The sequence below is a fragment of the Miniopterus natalensis genome, chromosome 2 (genome assembly GCF_054644295.1).
Source record: "Miniopterus natalensis isolate mMinNat1 chromosome 2, mMinNat1.hap1, whole genome shotgun sequence".
In the NCBI taxonomy this organism is placed as follows: domain Eukaryota; kingdom Metazoa; phylum Chordata; class Mammalia; order Chiroptera; family Miniopteridae; genus Miniopterus; species Miniopterus natalensis.
This window is the reverse complement of record NC_142082.1, coordinates 131501579-131518101: the sequence shown is the minus strand read 5'-3', so window position 1 is coordinate 131518101 and position 16523 is coordinate 131501579. Positions and strand designations below refer to the sequence as shown.

The 16523-nt window shown below is 39.9% G+C and overlaps 1 protein-coding gene across 1 annotated transcript in view; it reads right to left on the bottom strand.

The window, feature by feature from the left end:
- WIF1 (Wnt inhibitory factor 1) overlaps window positions 1-16523 on the bottom strand; it is a 68149-nt gene that overhangs the window by 28763 nt on the left and 22863 nt on the right. The gene's annotated exons all lie outside the window — the stretch shown is intronic.

Genomic DNA, 16523 nt, shown 5'->3' with positions numbered 1-16523 from the left:
TGAAATCAATTACGTAAACTTGGCCTAGAAAGAGATTAAAAAAATATTGCCTTTCTTGTGTGCGGGATAAAATTTATTTTCCAACACAGATAATATTAAGAGATACATAGACATTCACACAGCTCTCTGCTTTAAGTGACAGCATCAAATGTGTTACGCTTTAAGGACATCATATGAGAATGACAACGCAAAGGGGTGATCTCGGTTGCTGTAGGGACACTGTCTACACTGGCACTGAGGTGGAAACACTTGCTGGTTTCACGGGGCCAAACGGAGCACTTTCATTGACCAAATTCTCACTGCAGCCCCATCTCTGAGTTGTGGCCCTGGTTCCAGAAGACCACTCTGAAGGGTTCCCTAGGAGGGTAAGAGTTTCATGAATTAATTTTTTACGTTTCTTCACTAGGAGGGCTCTGAGAATTAAGGCCTAGAAAGAGATTAAAATAAGCCAGTCAGTTCCTACCCTAAGGGAAGGCAGAAGACTGGAAGAAGTCTGATGAAAGAGTGTTGTCAGGAAGGGTAATTCAATTTGGAATGAATTCCTTCAAAAGCAAAAAAACAAAACATCATTTCTGTCCCTGAAGGAAAATGAATGGCTATTAAAAATGGACTACTATTTAGTGCTTCATGAATCCTGGTATTTTAAATGACTTCTCCCAGCTACACTTCCCTTTACACTTTACTGATAATATTTATCATTTAAGATTTTGTTCCAAAACATAGTTTAGCTGATATTAGGAACAGATTGAGTGCTGGATGCACTTGTAATTAATAACTTTGGATTATTTATATTACCAAGTACAGTAATAACAACCATCCATGTATACATACCATGTGCCAAGACTTATTCTAAAGATTTGTATTAACAGTGCATATAACAATGGAAAAACATTACATAGATAGAGTGCAAACACTTTGAAAATAAAGCATTATTTTGGCTATAGTGCTTCCAATACCCTCTAATAAGTTATCATTTGCTGCTCCACAATTATGTCCTCTAGCTTTATCACATTATAAATTAGATCTATGTTTATATGGGTGGTATACTTAAAATTACATTTATAAGAACTAATATAATTTCAATAAGTTTTAAAAATTAAATGTATTGGGGTGACAGTCATTAATAAGATTATATAAGTTTCAAGTGTACGATTCTGTAATACATCACCTGCATATTGCATTGTGTGCTCACCACCCAAAGTCTAGTCTCCTTTTGTCCCCATATATTGGACCCCCCTTTACTCTCTTCAACCCCTGCCCCCGTCCCCCTCACCCTCTGGTAACCTTTATATTGTTGTCTGTGTCTTTGAGGTTGTTTTGTTTTGTTTGTTCGTTGCTTTCTGTTTTCTATCCCACAGATGAGTGAAATCATGATTCTTGTCCTTTGCCATCTGACTTATTTCGCGGAGCATAACATTCTCAAGATGTATCCACCCTGTCGCAAATGGCAGTATTCCATCTTTTCTTACGGCTGAGTAGTATTCCATTATATACTAAGTTTTAAAAATCATTTTATGTATTACTAAGAAAAGGGATGAAAGATTAGGCAAAGATTAAAACAATGATTGTGTAGGTCTGATAACTGTTTTTTTTCCCTTTTCTTTTTCAAATTTTTATACCTTTTATAGTGAAATAAATACGTTTATTTAAAAAACAAACATTAATCATGAACTGTTCAGTTCCAAGTGCCTGGTGATATTTGCATAATTCTCTGATCACAGATAAACTATTCTTCTTGGACTTCTATTTAGTGTGGCTGTGCTCATGTAACAATTTCATTTAAAATTCTTGAATGTCTCCTTGAAAGTGTGCTTCAAGAAAACAATACTCACTCATTGTTAAAGTAGCTTCTGAATGTCTATTCCAAAAACTTTTGATGATGTTCACAGAATGTGGAACTGAGAGAATTTCGCTCAGAGTCCAGAAACCACTCCAGAGAGCAGCGATTTTCAACCTTTTCCATCTCAGGGCACACATAAACTAATCACTAAAATTCTATGGCACACCAAAAATTGTATTTTTTGCTGATCTGACAAAAATAGGTATAATTTTGATTCATTCACACCAGACAGCTATTGTTGTGTTGGCTGTTGTCATTTCTATTTAACAATCTAAGGGAAAAGAGGTCGGTGCCCCTGACAAATAGTCAGGTATTGCATGTTTTAAAAATTCTTGCAGTGCACCAGTACGCCATGGCACACCGGTTGAAAATCGCTGCCATATAGCATTTGGTCTCCTGTTGCAGCTTTTGAGTATGGCCATGTTAAGTAGGCTGGGAAGTACAGAATCCGCTATATTCAGTATCAGAGAGTTTATAATTAGTGTTGGCATGACTGCTCAACATGATGCACTGAGGCTATGGACTTCTCTGGACAGCCAGTACTCTGATCTTGTCAACAACAAATTTCACTTTACAGAGGTCTTAAGGTTTCCCTTGGATTTCTTTGAGAATCAGTAAACATCATGGTTTTTCTACTGCTGTTCTAAGAGTGTATCTCAGGTCAAGAACTGGCTCTAACAGTTTCTTACTTGGATCTTATCAGCAAAAAGCAGTTGCCAGAGTCAACTTTGTTTGTTTGTTTGTCTTTCTTGTAGAAGATGATAGTGTTTCTATAATCTCTGAAATATGTAATTTTCTTTATACTTGGCACATTTTTAAAAGTAGGGGGTTTGCTCATGTATTGTTTTCATTGCCGTATTAAAAATTCCAACTTGAAAACCACTTAGAAATTGACCAACCCTTTGTCTCTGATCTTGACACTGATTTCTTTCAGTTTCACTTAGTCATTATAAAGAGAGATCTACCAAAACCACCAATACCATATAAATATTTCTATAGATAATCATCAACATGAGGCAGAGATAAAATATATTCCTCATTTAACTTAAAAATTTAAATATTTCCCTCAAAGTCATAGAAAATGGCTGATGAAATAAGCAATAGATTTGTAATGTCATATTTTAACTTCTAGACAGGACTCTCTGTTTTTACTTTATTTATAATATAATATTCTTAGTCCCAAACCTCTCCACTGGAAAAAATTATTTGGGGTCAAAGACAACCTAACTTCCATGCCAAAGAGAACAGAGAGCCAGCCTTAAAGTTTCGGAACAAGTTTCACAAATTGTAGATTTATTACTTAGATAAAAGGAAGTCAGAGCAGGAACTGTAATAGGGAGGTGGCATATTGGAGAGCATGCAACCTCTATTAGGGAAAAGGACATTTTGTTTCATTAAGTGACACTAGTGGAAATTCAGGTAGAGGCAAGGAGGGTGCTTATTTGGGAAACACATGAAAGATTGCCTTGTATTCAAACAAAGAATGGGTCTATTCAGGGGAATAATTCACTTCTAAATTAAATTGCTGAAAAATCTTGCTGGCCTGGTTTGCATGCAAAATTTTCTTTTCATGTAGAAGTATAAAAGACACACAATTTTTACCAAGAGAGGAGTGCTGGAGGCCATTTAACTTCCTTCTGAAAGACTTGGCTGAATATTGGGATTGTTCCTTCCAGAAATGGGGGAGATATCACTTAAACAGCAAAATGGGACAACTTACAAGGCCTTCACTCGGGCACTCTTTCTTTGGGTAGACATGGAGAAAGAGAGCAAAGAATTGCATTACCCATTGGGAGGAATGGAGAAAATCCAGTATTTCTTTTCCACCTTTGAAGGTCTGGGTTTATGGTATAGGCTTAATCTAATAAGCACAATAATTGCAGGATCCTCTGAGTTAAGAATCAAAGGTTCTTCATAAAGCCATGACGGCTCTCAAAGAGGCTCTCAAACCTCTTTTAGCTTCATGTATCCTGATGCTGACCTAAGTGCTCATAGGAAAACACTATAACAAGAAAGGTATCGTATTTATCCCAAAGAAAATTTCAGGCGGCTTAGAGATACAAAACACACGGAGGCCTTAAGGTTTGAAACTTTAGAAGTAACTTTTGTTGAGTGTTTACTATACTCCAGTAAACGTTCATTGCATTCTCACAACAACCTACTGCGCTTGTAGCATAGATGTGCGTTCTGATTAGCAGGGCGTGGAGTATGAGAATTACCAAAGGGATATAAAATATCTCCTACACAGTATGTGAAGGGCAAGGAGAAATGGACTGAAATAACCAAGAAAGGAAAATGTTGAAGTCTCAGAATGTGTGAGCATGCCCAATGCTTAAAATAATCTGATGCCTCACTGTCTAGACCAAAAGTTGCCAGATCTCACATTCTTCCTTGACATTCTTCTTGTCACCTTTCTGCAATTTCATCCTTCAGACTCAAAGCTCATTATCCTTGGATTCTGTGACACTCTGCTGACTCTCCTCCCTGGCCTTGATTTTGTTACATTTCCTCATTAGCTCTCCACCTCTCAGCTCTTGCTCGGAGGAGATCACTAGGACTCCTGCCTCAGCTCCCCTCTTTATGTTCTGGCATAAAGTCATGCGCGCCCACAGATGGAACTGTCTCCTTTCGGCAGCGACGCGCAACAGGGACCATTCGCGCTGCCTCGTGGCCGTGCTTGCCTCATGGAGCCCAATTCGTTATCTTTCCAAACCAGCTTCTCCTGATTTCTTTATATCTGTCAAGTGTATTACCATTTTTCCAATAGCAAAAGTACTGAACCTCAGAGTTGTCACTGTTTCTTGCTTCTACCTCATCTCCCGATAGCCAGACACCAAAATCATATCCTTTCTCATGATCTATCTTTTGATTCTGTCCCTTCCTTTCATTCCCACTGTTTCCATCCTAACCCAGCCTTTATTTCCTCATATTGGCATTATTATAACACTTTCTGAAATATCCGTATTGCCTTCCTCTTTAAAATACCTGCTATAATATAAATCAATATATCTAAGACATAACTGTTGCCGGATCCCAAGTCTTTCCTGTCTCCCCCCCATCTCCAAGATAAGGCCTTTGGCCTGTTAAGTGTTCTCCAGTCTAGCTCCAAATTTTCTTTTTCTTTTTTTATTTTAATTTTTCAATTACAGTTTACTTTCAATATTATTTTGTATTAGTTTCAGGTGTACAGATAGTGGGTTAGACAATCATATACATTGCAAAGTGTTCCCCCGATATTTCCAGTACCCACTTGGCACCATCCATAGTTATTACGATATTATTGACTCTATTCCCTAGGCTGTGCTTCACATCCCCATGACTATTCTGTAACTACCACTTTGTACTTCTTTTTTTTATATATATCTTTATTGATTTCAGAGAGAGGAAGGGAGAGGGAGAGGAAGAAATAAAAACATCAAGGATGAGTCATCCTTGATCGGCTGCCTCCTGCACGCCCCCAACTAGAGGTTGAGCCCACAAGCCGGGCATGTGCCCTGACGGGGAATCGAACCTCAATCTCCTGGATCCTAGGTCGATGCTCAACCGCTGAGCCACACCCAGCAGGGCCCAATTTGTACTTCTTAATCCCTTCACCTCTTTCACTCAGTCCCGAAATCCCCCTCCCCTCTGGCAACCACTAGTCCACTCTCAGTGTCTATGAGTCTGCTTCAGTTTTGTTTGTTCGTTTATTTTGTTCCTTAGACTACTACTCTCTAGGGGTCCACTTCTTCAGCTCAGCTCGCCACGCCTCTGTCCCAGTGTTTTCACCTGTGATAGGACTTAAATCAGCTCAGCCCTTAAATATACACCACCATGCTTTAGTATTCAACTTTTCACAGGTGTAGGCCATATATCATCATACACATTTTGAATTCTTTGTGGTTAAGGGTGAGGCTGCATTTTTTCCAACACTGTACTGGGGAGTCATGTAGCACTGGGCACAAGAAAGGTATTAAATAGGTATTTGCTGGATGAATGAATGATCTATGGAGAAGCATCCAGATGCTTAAGCCAGGGCATTCCTGAGCACACTGTTGTGGCGAAATGGCATTAGCCTCTGATTCCACTGACAGACAGTAGCTTTTCTGTTTTGGCAATTGCTAAATTACTTTTATGGGCCAAAAGATTCTCTTTATACATATATGGAATTTATTGGGGTGATATTGGTTAATAAAAAAAAAATACAGGTTTCACGTCTACAGCTCTAAAACACATCATCTGCACGCTGCATCAGGCACTCACCACCCAAAGTAAAGCCTCTTTCTGCCACCGTTTTCCCCCTTTGCGCTCTCCCACCCCCACAAAGCCCCTTTCCCTCCGGCAATCACCGTACTGTTGTGTCCATGTGTGTGTTTGTTTTCTTCATTCCTTCACCTTTTTCACACAACCCTTAACCCCTCTCCTTTCTGACAGCTGACAGGCTATTCCATGTATCTGTGATTCTATTTTGTTCGTTAGTTTATTTTGTTCCTGAGATTTCACATACAAGTGAGATCGTGTGATACTTGTCTTTCTCTGCCTGGCTTATTTCACTTCGCATAATACTCTCCAGGTCCCTCCATGCTGCCCCAAAGGGTACGAGATCCTTCTTTTTTACAGCCGAGGAGCATTCCATGATGTGAATGTCCCACAGCGTTTTTATCCACTCGTCTACTGATGGGCGCTTGGGCTGCTTCCAGACCTTAGCTATTGTAAATTGCGCTGCTATGAACAGAGGGGTGCATAAGTTCTTCCTGACTGGTGTTTTGGGGTTCTTAGGATACATTCCCACAAGTGGAATCTCTGGGTCATAAGGCAGTTCTATCTCTTGTACTTTACTGTGTGGCTAGTCACCACAGCATACATAGAGAATAGAGAACTTTTGGGGGGAAAAAGAGCAATCAAAGGAACACTGACATTTGATATCCAGCCAATCTGTGTGTAGTTTGTAACTGTTTTATGCTTGTTCTGGGACAAAACCTAGGCAACGAGGCTCCCAGAATATAAGCAGCTGGTGTAAAAAAGGCCTAGTTGTGAAACACGACTTTGTCCAATGCTCTTCAGGGTCATATTACCCACTTGAGTCCCCTTCCATAAGTTACATATAATTGTAATTTTGTGTAATTTATATAATTTTAAAAGTTTACAAGATTTATAAAATTTTATAAATTTCTATAGATTTTGCCTTCTGTAAGTTACAATATGTAATTGCAACATCACTCAGAAACTGTGAAATATCAACAATGACATTTTATCCCTGACTTCTTTTAAAACTGGCTCTAAGAAGAACTTGTTTCAGAAACCAAAAGGAACAGTACCTTCTCTTGCAGAGTAGTTATTTAATTTTTTCACTGGCCTTGGCTTGAGTTGACATTTAAATGAAGATTGCTTAAAGCAAAAATCTCAATGGCCTAGAATCTCCTGTTCTAGTCATCTTTTTTACCCACATTAGACCACAATCAGGGGGCTGGGTGGAGGCAGTGAAGTTATTGGAATATAATGGTGAGATTAAAACCTAAAATCCAAGTAAACACATCCAGGACTAGAGTTTTGTAAACTAAAACTGGCAGGAGATCACATGGTTTGGCTTCACATAAATCTGAAATATCTGAAACATTTCCATTTTTCCTCCTACGGTTTGGAATCACCATTGCTCATGCAAACCAGAAACAGACCAGGAGATCTGACAAATCACTGGCTAGTCACCCTCTTTTAAGATATGAGAGCAATGCACTCATATTAGGTATGAATTCAAAATTAGATAAAACCCAAAGCTACAGTTTTTAATGTTTAAATGGTGAGGGAGGGGTCACAAGGAAATAGAAGAGCAAAGCATTGGGGAATGGAAAAGTTTTTTTTTAAGTTCTTATAAGACTGGAAAGAAAAAAAAAAGAGAGATCAATATAAACACAAAGTAAGCTCTAAACAAAATACAGTCCCCATTCAGCACCCTGCTTTCACCAGATTGCCAAAATTTTCCATGGAAAGGGCAATGTAGGCAGAGGTGGGGTTTCTGAAAACGTTATTCCTCATTATTCTTGAAGGCTTCTGGGACAAGTGGCTCCCTCTCACAGTAAGCTTGCCCTTATTCAGGCATTTACAAAGTTATGGGTCAATGCCAACCTAAAAACTGAGCACCGAGAAGGATACTATTGGGTGATATTGGTTGGAGTAGGGTAAGAGGCCAAGAAAAGAAAACTTCATTACAAGTGGCATAGCTGGCACTTTGGGGACCAGGGGCAATCCAAACAGAAGGTGTGGGAAAAGAAACAGTGCAGAGGGTCTCGGGAGCACAGCTCTAAGTTTCTCCTGGTTACCAGGATGGAATAATTATTGGAGAATATGAGAGAGCTAGTGAGTGCAGGTGTTCTAGAGGAGATGACAGAGGAAGGCTTCCATTCTGAGAAAGGAAAAGGGATACCTTTTCTATTTTTTCTTGTCATATCAAGATTTATATTTGAATATTTCTTATGTCTTCAGAAGCAGCAGTCATTGGGTATTCATTTATACCAGGGCTGGAGGTGGGTGGTTGGAGAGAATGTGCCCAGAGCTATTCCTTTAACAATAATTTAAAGACTGAGCAATTATTCTCACAGCTCATGCACATTTAGTCTTCATCAGTATTTCATCCCATTGTTCCCTCTCCTTCATGCAAGTCATATGGTGGTGTATTTCAGCACATCACATTTTAAAACACAGGATAACACTTATAAAATGTACAAATAAATTTGGGTAGGACATAGGTGTAGCTCAAAAGAGGCAAAATTAATGTCCCATTTCTTTCAGAGTTCTTTATAATGTATCATTACCTTTAAGGGTATAATTTTACTCTATTGATAAAAAAGTAAGTGAAAAATTTTAACTACCTTAGAAATGTCAGGAAATATTCCCAGTGATGGCTTTCAACTGATTTAACATTAGGTCATATTTTTCTTAGTTTTAGATTCAGGTAATTTTCTGAAATTCCTTGATATATTTTTTTATTGAACCCACATGGACAGTATTACTTTTTTGATGAAAACCAGAAAAAAACAAACTTTTCCCCTTAACTTTATATTTTGAAAAAATGTATTGAACTACTTTGGTAAAGGTTACTACATATACCTTAATTTGACTTCTTTGTTTATATGTTGCAATTTCATATATTGGAATATTACATTATAAGACATACCCAGTCAACAGTTGTTCTGTTCCTATCCAAGAGCCAAGTAGAAAAAAATAAGTCTGTAACTTCCTAGTTACAGATTTTTAAAGTCCAAAATTTAGGGAACAAGTCTTGCTAGCAGAAGATTCAGCTAATAGTCATCGCTATAAATTGTTTTACTTCAGAAAAAGCTATTGCCTAGAGCATATAGCACAATTAACCTTTTTAATTTTCTAAGCGCCTCTAGATATTTGCACCATGCATCCTCCTTAAAGAAAAAGAGAAACTGAGGCAGAATTGAAGCAATTCCCTGGAGAACACTGATGATGAAAATCCATAATCCGAGAGCTAGTTAAATCTATGTGGCCAACTTTAATTGCCACCTAATACCCCTGAGCAATTTTTATCATCACTAGTCTCTCCCTTCTCCTACACACAACAGTTCCATAGATTCCCCGAAGTCCTCTGCCCCATTCTTGCTATCTTTACTCAACCGATGCCCTCACAGGAAACCGAGATTGCTAGATGTGAACTCTCTCAAGTTTTCTTCCATCCACCTACAAAAAACCCATACCCACACTCAATCCTGCTTCCTTCCCATATCCTCTGAGATTGGCTCCTTAAGTGATGTCATCTTTCCTCATATACATTAACGTGATGAAAAGGTTAAGAACCCAACTCTGTCACTACCAGGCTATCTTCCTTCCTTCCTGACATTACAGTGCTTCCAGAGGAGTCTATAATCATGGCCTCATGCCCTGGCCAGTGTGGCTCAGTTGATTGGAGCACCATCCTATACACCCAAAGGGGGTGAGTTCAATTCCTGATCAGGGCACATACCCAGGTTGCGGGTTCGATCCCCAGTTGGGGCAAGTGCAGGAGAGAGCTGATCAATGTTTCTTTCTCTCTCTCTCCCTTCCTCTCTAAAAAATATGTGTGTGTGTGTGTGTGTATACATATGTATATATGTATAGGGAATAGAGTCAATAATATTATAATAACTATGTATGGTGCCAGGTGGGTACTGGAAATATCAGGGTGAGGGGACACTATATAAAGTATATGATTGTTTAACCACTATGCTGCATACCTGAAACTAAAACAAAATAATATTGAATGTAAACTGTAATCGAAAAGTTAAAAAAAGATGTATCCCCTCCAATCTACCACATCATCCAGTTTTTCTTCCTAAATTCCCACTAGACCATATCACTGCTTCCCCTTATGACCCTTAATAGTTTCTAATCACACACAAGAGTCTAGCTAAGCTTTATATCTGGCTCTGCTACCTACCTGCTGCTTCTCTCATGTCTTCCATGCCGAGTCCTTGATCCATCCATAGCAAGCTTTGAGTCCAGTGGACCACCGTGCTCTCATGAACCCCGATCCTTACTCTGGGCCTGGAATGTCTACTCCCTGCAAAGCTGACTTCCCTCTCCAGGCTCAGGTGAAATGCCACAGCTTTGCAAAGCTTTCCTGCTCCAGATGCTTCTTTCCTACATGTTTCCTTATCTTTACTATTATACTTATGGTTACAATCTTTTTACTTGTTTTCCCCATTAAACTTTCCTCTATGGAAGAGACTTTATTTTTTTTTTAAACTTTCTAATTTGATTTCTCTTTATTTTTGTAGGGGTTTTTTGTTTGTTTTGTTTGTTTTAATCCTAACCCGAGGATATTTTTTCCCCCACTGCTTTTCAGAAAGAGTGGAAGGGAGAGAGAGAAAGAAACATCAATTAGTTGCCTCCTGCACCCGCCCCGAGGGGGGCCTGGGGATGGAGCCTGCAACCGAGGTACGTGCCCTTTACTGGAATCGAACCGGGGACCCTTCAGTCTGCGGGCCGACGCTCTAACCACTGAGCCAAACCAGCTAAGGCGAGACTTTATTTTTATTTGAAACCCCAGTGACTAACATATTCTTTGTGGCTCAAAAACTGTTTATAAAAAGTGAATACAAGTTTTAAGACGAAGGAGTCATATCCTCCCCCAAATGGATAAATCATGTCTTACCATGTCCAGTCCAAGCCATGAAATTTCTGATATTGAATGAAAAAGAAACCCAAGCACACTTGTGAAGCCTTGATTGAGAGGGGTGGGCATCGGGATCCCACTCACAAGCGGGCAGGAAACGGACGATAACAGGCCGCGCAGGAGACTGAGCTGGCCCTGAGCCGGCCCTGAGCCCGCCCGGAGCCCGCCCGGAGCCCGCCCGGAGCCCGCCCGGAGCCCGCCCGGAGCTCGCCCTGAGCCCGCCCTGAGCCTCTCCACCGAGAAGCTAAAGTCCCTGTAACAACAGCTACGGGCGCGGGGGAACTGGGGTGAAATCTGGGCCTTCGTCAGACCCACTTGGCTTGAATGCCAACTCCACCGCCTAGCCGGCCTTGGGCACAGCGCTAGTCTCTTATTCGTTCAACACACATGGACCGCGAGTGTCAGGCACTGGGCCTTGTGCATGCCCGCCACGCCGAGGAGGAGGGAAAACGTGTCCTTATGGAGAAATCTGTCTGGCTTGCAGGCTGGACAGAAGTTGATCATTAATCAAATAATGACACAGTTAAGACTGGGATAAAGTGCTCCAGGGAAGTATCATTTGACTTGGCCTGGGGGTCAGAAAGGCTTGCCTGAGGAAGAGCCGCACAGCTGGGACCTGCCCGGTGAAGTCCACGGGGAAAGGGGCAGCACTTTCAGGAGCAGCAGGGCAGGCTGAGAAGCTGGGGCAGGACCTGGGCAAGCGGGACCTGAAGGCAGGCCAGCACCTACTTGATAGCGCTGCTGCAGGATTAAGATGCATAAAGTGTAAAGTCGGCGGCAAATGCTGGCCCACGCGAGCACTGAACAAATGGTCGTCGTTATTAACAGGATCGATACACAAGAGAATGCCCACTCTGACTGGGGGGTGGCAGCAGAAGTTTCTAGACAGTGGGAGAACCTGTAGGTAGAAAGGCGCAGGCTGGGGATTTCTGGGCGTTCGGGGCTGGAGGAAGGTGGTCAAGGGGGTCCTCACAGCACTGAAGGACATCAGCCATCAGCCATGTGCCGTGCGCACAGGGAGACGAGTTCAAAAGAAGAGCAGGGGCTGTGAAAATAGTCTAAAAAGTCTTTTCCTTTTTTGCTTATTGCAGGTGTGAGTTTACAGTTCACCTCAGCTGTGGGTGGAGAGGAGTTTTAACTATGAATAAAGATCAGAATTTTAACCACCACACAGAGGTGGATATTTTAATTCGTGAAATGAGAATTAGCTTACCACTAAAGTAATCAGAAGACATTTTATAGTCTCCAGCCGACTAGAGAAGTTCCAGGATCTGCCTGAGGATTCATCCAAAGGTCCAGGGAGAAAGTAGCCTGCATGGTAGGTCTGTGGGGGCTGTTGTGAGAAACTAAAGATGCTCTGTGTGATTACACACGGTGGCATTTTGCTGACTTGTGTAATAGTTTTAAGCCTTATTAGGATTTTAAGAGCCAAAGACTGGGGCAGCATATTTTCCATTGTAATGTTAGCCAACCTCACTTAAAACATGCCAGAATATTAGGAAGAATCTGAACTCTCCTTTATTACTTTCTAATCATTGTATGTTACGTGCAGTTTTCTCATTTCTAAGAATTATTTTCTGTAAGTTTTTCAGTACTTGAATTCCCCTTCCTAGATGTAAACCTAGTTAATGATAATCACTCTTCCACGAGCACCGTGAATGACAGTACTTTATAGTTAAAATAAATGGTTACGGAGCAGATGTGAGCAGACACCATGGTTAGTCAGGCTGATTCATTTTTTTTTAAAAGGCACATTAAAGCTGAATCAACTGTCATCTTTTAGTGATGACTGTTGATCTGATGTGATGAGAGAAAGTTCACGCACGTGGATGGGTGGATTCAGCTCCCGGATGGTCTGAAACATCGTTAACTCATACAGACTGATTCTGCTCCTGGTTCAAACTTCTAAGCCTTTGTTCTTGGGGCTCAGAGGACAGCTTTGAAGTTCAGGATAAAACTCTTCTAACACACCATTACCAAAGAATAACCTTTTGATTATGATCTCATGAAAGTATAATCAATAACTTACATAAGTTAAAACCATGGCAAACAGTGACGGTCCTGTAATTGGACCTTTATGAATTCCATATGTAACAATCTCTGTATTAGCTAGCAGTCTTGCATAATGCATAGATCTCTTCCCCAAATAGCCGTTGAACTTTCTTAAAAGGCTATGAAACTTTTCACAGCTACTGTCAGCCTCGAACTGTTCAGGCCCTTAAGTTAGGGTGTGGGTACCTAATGGGCAGGATTTTTGGCAAGCTTAAAAGGATAAATATTTCCCCCAAATCCATTAGACAGTCATTTGTGTAAAGCAATTTAATCAAAGCCAGTAACTTTATTTAATTACATGGCTTGCGTGCTTTAAAAAAATGTATCAGGGAAAAGAAAAGACTTTTCCAACAAATAATTGTTAAGTGTAAAGTTCATTTAGCAAAGGCGTGCTCTTATGCGAAATTCTCAAATGACTGGGACCTGGGGAGGAAGCCATTATGTCATTATCTACATTGTCTAAAATTTATATTTACTTCTCTCTCTCTCTCCCCCCCCCCAGTTAAATTATATTATTACTCAATTAAAATGTAGGTGTTTAGTGTAACTTAATTGGCTTCACTTTGGGGAGAAGGGCAGTAAGCTTACAAGAGAATATTTGGGAAGAAAAGTACCCAACCCAGGCCCACAGCAGTTTAAAAAACAAAACAAAGCAAACAAACAAAACAAAACTCCCAGAGTTTTCTGATCTAAGAGGACAAAGAAAACTGAATTGAAGGAACACTTGATGACAGAATAAAAGATACCCAAAAGATTGGTCCCATTTTTTTGGACTAAACATCAGATCTTTAAAGTGAGGTGAGTAGACAAAGCCAAAACCCGTAAGTAATAAGGGGATGCATCAAAGCAGTTATTTTTACATTCTGGCCTCCCCCCTCACAACTATTACTACCCCACCCTAGTGTCACCTGATTCAGTTTTGTCACCTGTTATCATACTTTTTTTTCTTTTGTAACATATTTTAAAGTTGCCAGACCTCATTTCCAGCAAATTTATATACCTTTAGATTCCTTAGTTCAAAATATCACTGCTTAAGTAATCGATCGTGATGGCACTTCTGCCACTATATAGAACTTCTCCACATGAAAATATGTTACTACCTTTTAATCTAATGCACAAAATAAACCAATGAACAAAATAGATCCAGAGACATAGAAGCATGGAACAGATCTCAGTGAGGAGGCAGGAGTGGGTGGGTGGGTGGATGGGGAGAGATTAACATAAGAATTTATATGCATATGTGCATAACCCAAGGACACAGACAATAGTGGGGTGAAGGCCTGGGGTAGGGGGTACAGGGTGGAGGGGACCAATGAGGGGGAAAAGGGGACATTTGTAATACTTTCAACAATAAAGATAAATTTTTTAAAAAGAGAGGGGAAAAAAAGAAAGTATGTTACTAGCTTTCAAATTTAAATTTTAATTACTGGCCCAATTCATTCATTGTATCCATCTACATAACAAATGTAATATTTGGTCCCATATCTCCTCTATTTGATTGTAATTCCTAAAGGAAGAGACCTATACGTTGGTAAATAACAATTTACCAATCTGTTTTCAATTGTCCAATTTTATTTACTAAAAGTAATCTCAAATGTCTTGCACACACGCAAAAGAAGGGACGATCAAAGACCAATTACACCAATGGGGAGAAGGGTCAACTTGACTGTCTGACTGTTCTTAAGAAAATATCAGCAAGCTGGTTTTGGTCTCAGGTAGTGACAGAGGATAACAGGCTACATAAAGAGGAAAAGAAACAGACCAGTGGGAAAACTGGATGTGTGCAGATCAGCAGGGCTGATACCATCTGAATCATGGTTTGTGTGAAGGTGCGGAAGCTAAAAGGCACTGAGAAGTGTGTCTCCAGGAGCCATCTATTTTGTACTAAAAAAAAAAAAAAAAAAAATAGCTCTGGAAATTATAGACCAGACAGCCTCAGCATCTGTTTTCATGGCCCTTTTACTACCTAGAGGAATAACCTAGACATATCACAGAGTCACAAGAAGCAAGCAGTACCTGACTAAACTGCTCTTCCTCAAAAGACAGGACAGGAAGCAACAGAGAGAGTCCACCTCTGTTTCAAAATCACTACTGATTCTTCCCTCCACGGGAAGCCAGTCTCCACCAGTCTTTGGGATGGTGAAACACTCGATGGAAGAGCCACGCCCAGAGCCTAACCCGTGTCACCTGGTACACGCACTGGGGGGTGTTTCATTCACATTGGTCTTGGAAACCAATCTATTAGATATTCTTATTAGTGACTTTTATAAACAAAATGTGAAGGTGCCCATAAAAGCTGTAGACTTTCTTAAACTATTGAGGTTTTAATACTCTGAACAAAATATCCAAAAATTCTTAACTAATTAAATATGACATTAAAACTAGAATTAAAATGGTCAGGCTCAAAAAGCCAACCACAGAATGGGTCGCATAATGGGGCAACTGAGGCTAGGCAAATCAGATTAGGAAAATCATGGTTTACTGCAAACTGAATACAAGTTAGCAATTTTATGCTATATGGGAAAAGTCAACTTGATTATGAAACTTGTGTGTAAAATGCTTCCTTCATGCCATGCATTAGAGATAATACTAGTATCTATTTTAAGTGATATGAGTGAATTAGAAGGATTCAGAAAAGCATATCAAAGTATATAAAAACCACTTAAAAAGTCTATGAAAAAGTGTTTTCGAAAATTAAGTATTCAGATTGATCACTTTTCCAAGGTGGTGGTTGTCTATAGTTCTTGATGGGTTTCTTTTCTTTTCTATGTATCATTCTGGAGAATCAGTACTGCTTTGATACAAATGAATTTTTGTCTGTTGTTCTCAAGCCTTGAAAGGTATAACAAAAAGAAATAAGATTTCATTGCAGCCAGGAAGATTCTGGATGGAGATAAAGTGGGGGCCACCAAACACTGGGGAGAGCCCACGGGATGGCTGGTTTCTTCCAGAAGGTAGTTAAAGATCTGTCCTATATGCTTCCTGCTAGATGCCAAGATACCTTCCTGCTCTGCTCATCTATGGTTGGCCTTAAGACTCTTGCTGTTTCTGTTTTGTTTTATTTGTTCATTTTGTTTTTGAACAAATTGATGTTGCCAGAGGGGAGGGCAGTGGGAGAAATGGTGAAAAAGGTGAGGGGGATTGAAAGGCACAAACTTGTAGTTATAAAATATTTAAGTCATGGGGATGTAAAGAACAGCATAGGGAATATAGTCAATAATATTGTAATAACTTTGTATGGCGACACATGATTACTTGACTCATCATGGTGATCACCTCGTAAGGAATACTGTAGTCAAGTCACTGTGCTGTACACCTGAAAATAATATGGTGCTGTAATTCCTTTTCTACTTTTCCACTCCCAAGTTTTATCATTTGTTCCTGCTACTCTGCATTACTCTTCCCAATCCCAAATCACTTTGTTCCAAAAAGTCAAATCCTTCCTTAACAATTACTTCTAAATTATCTCCCTCCCAG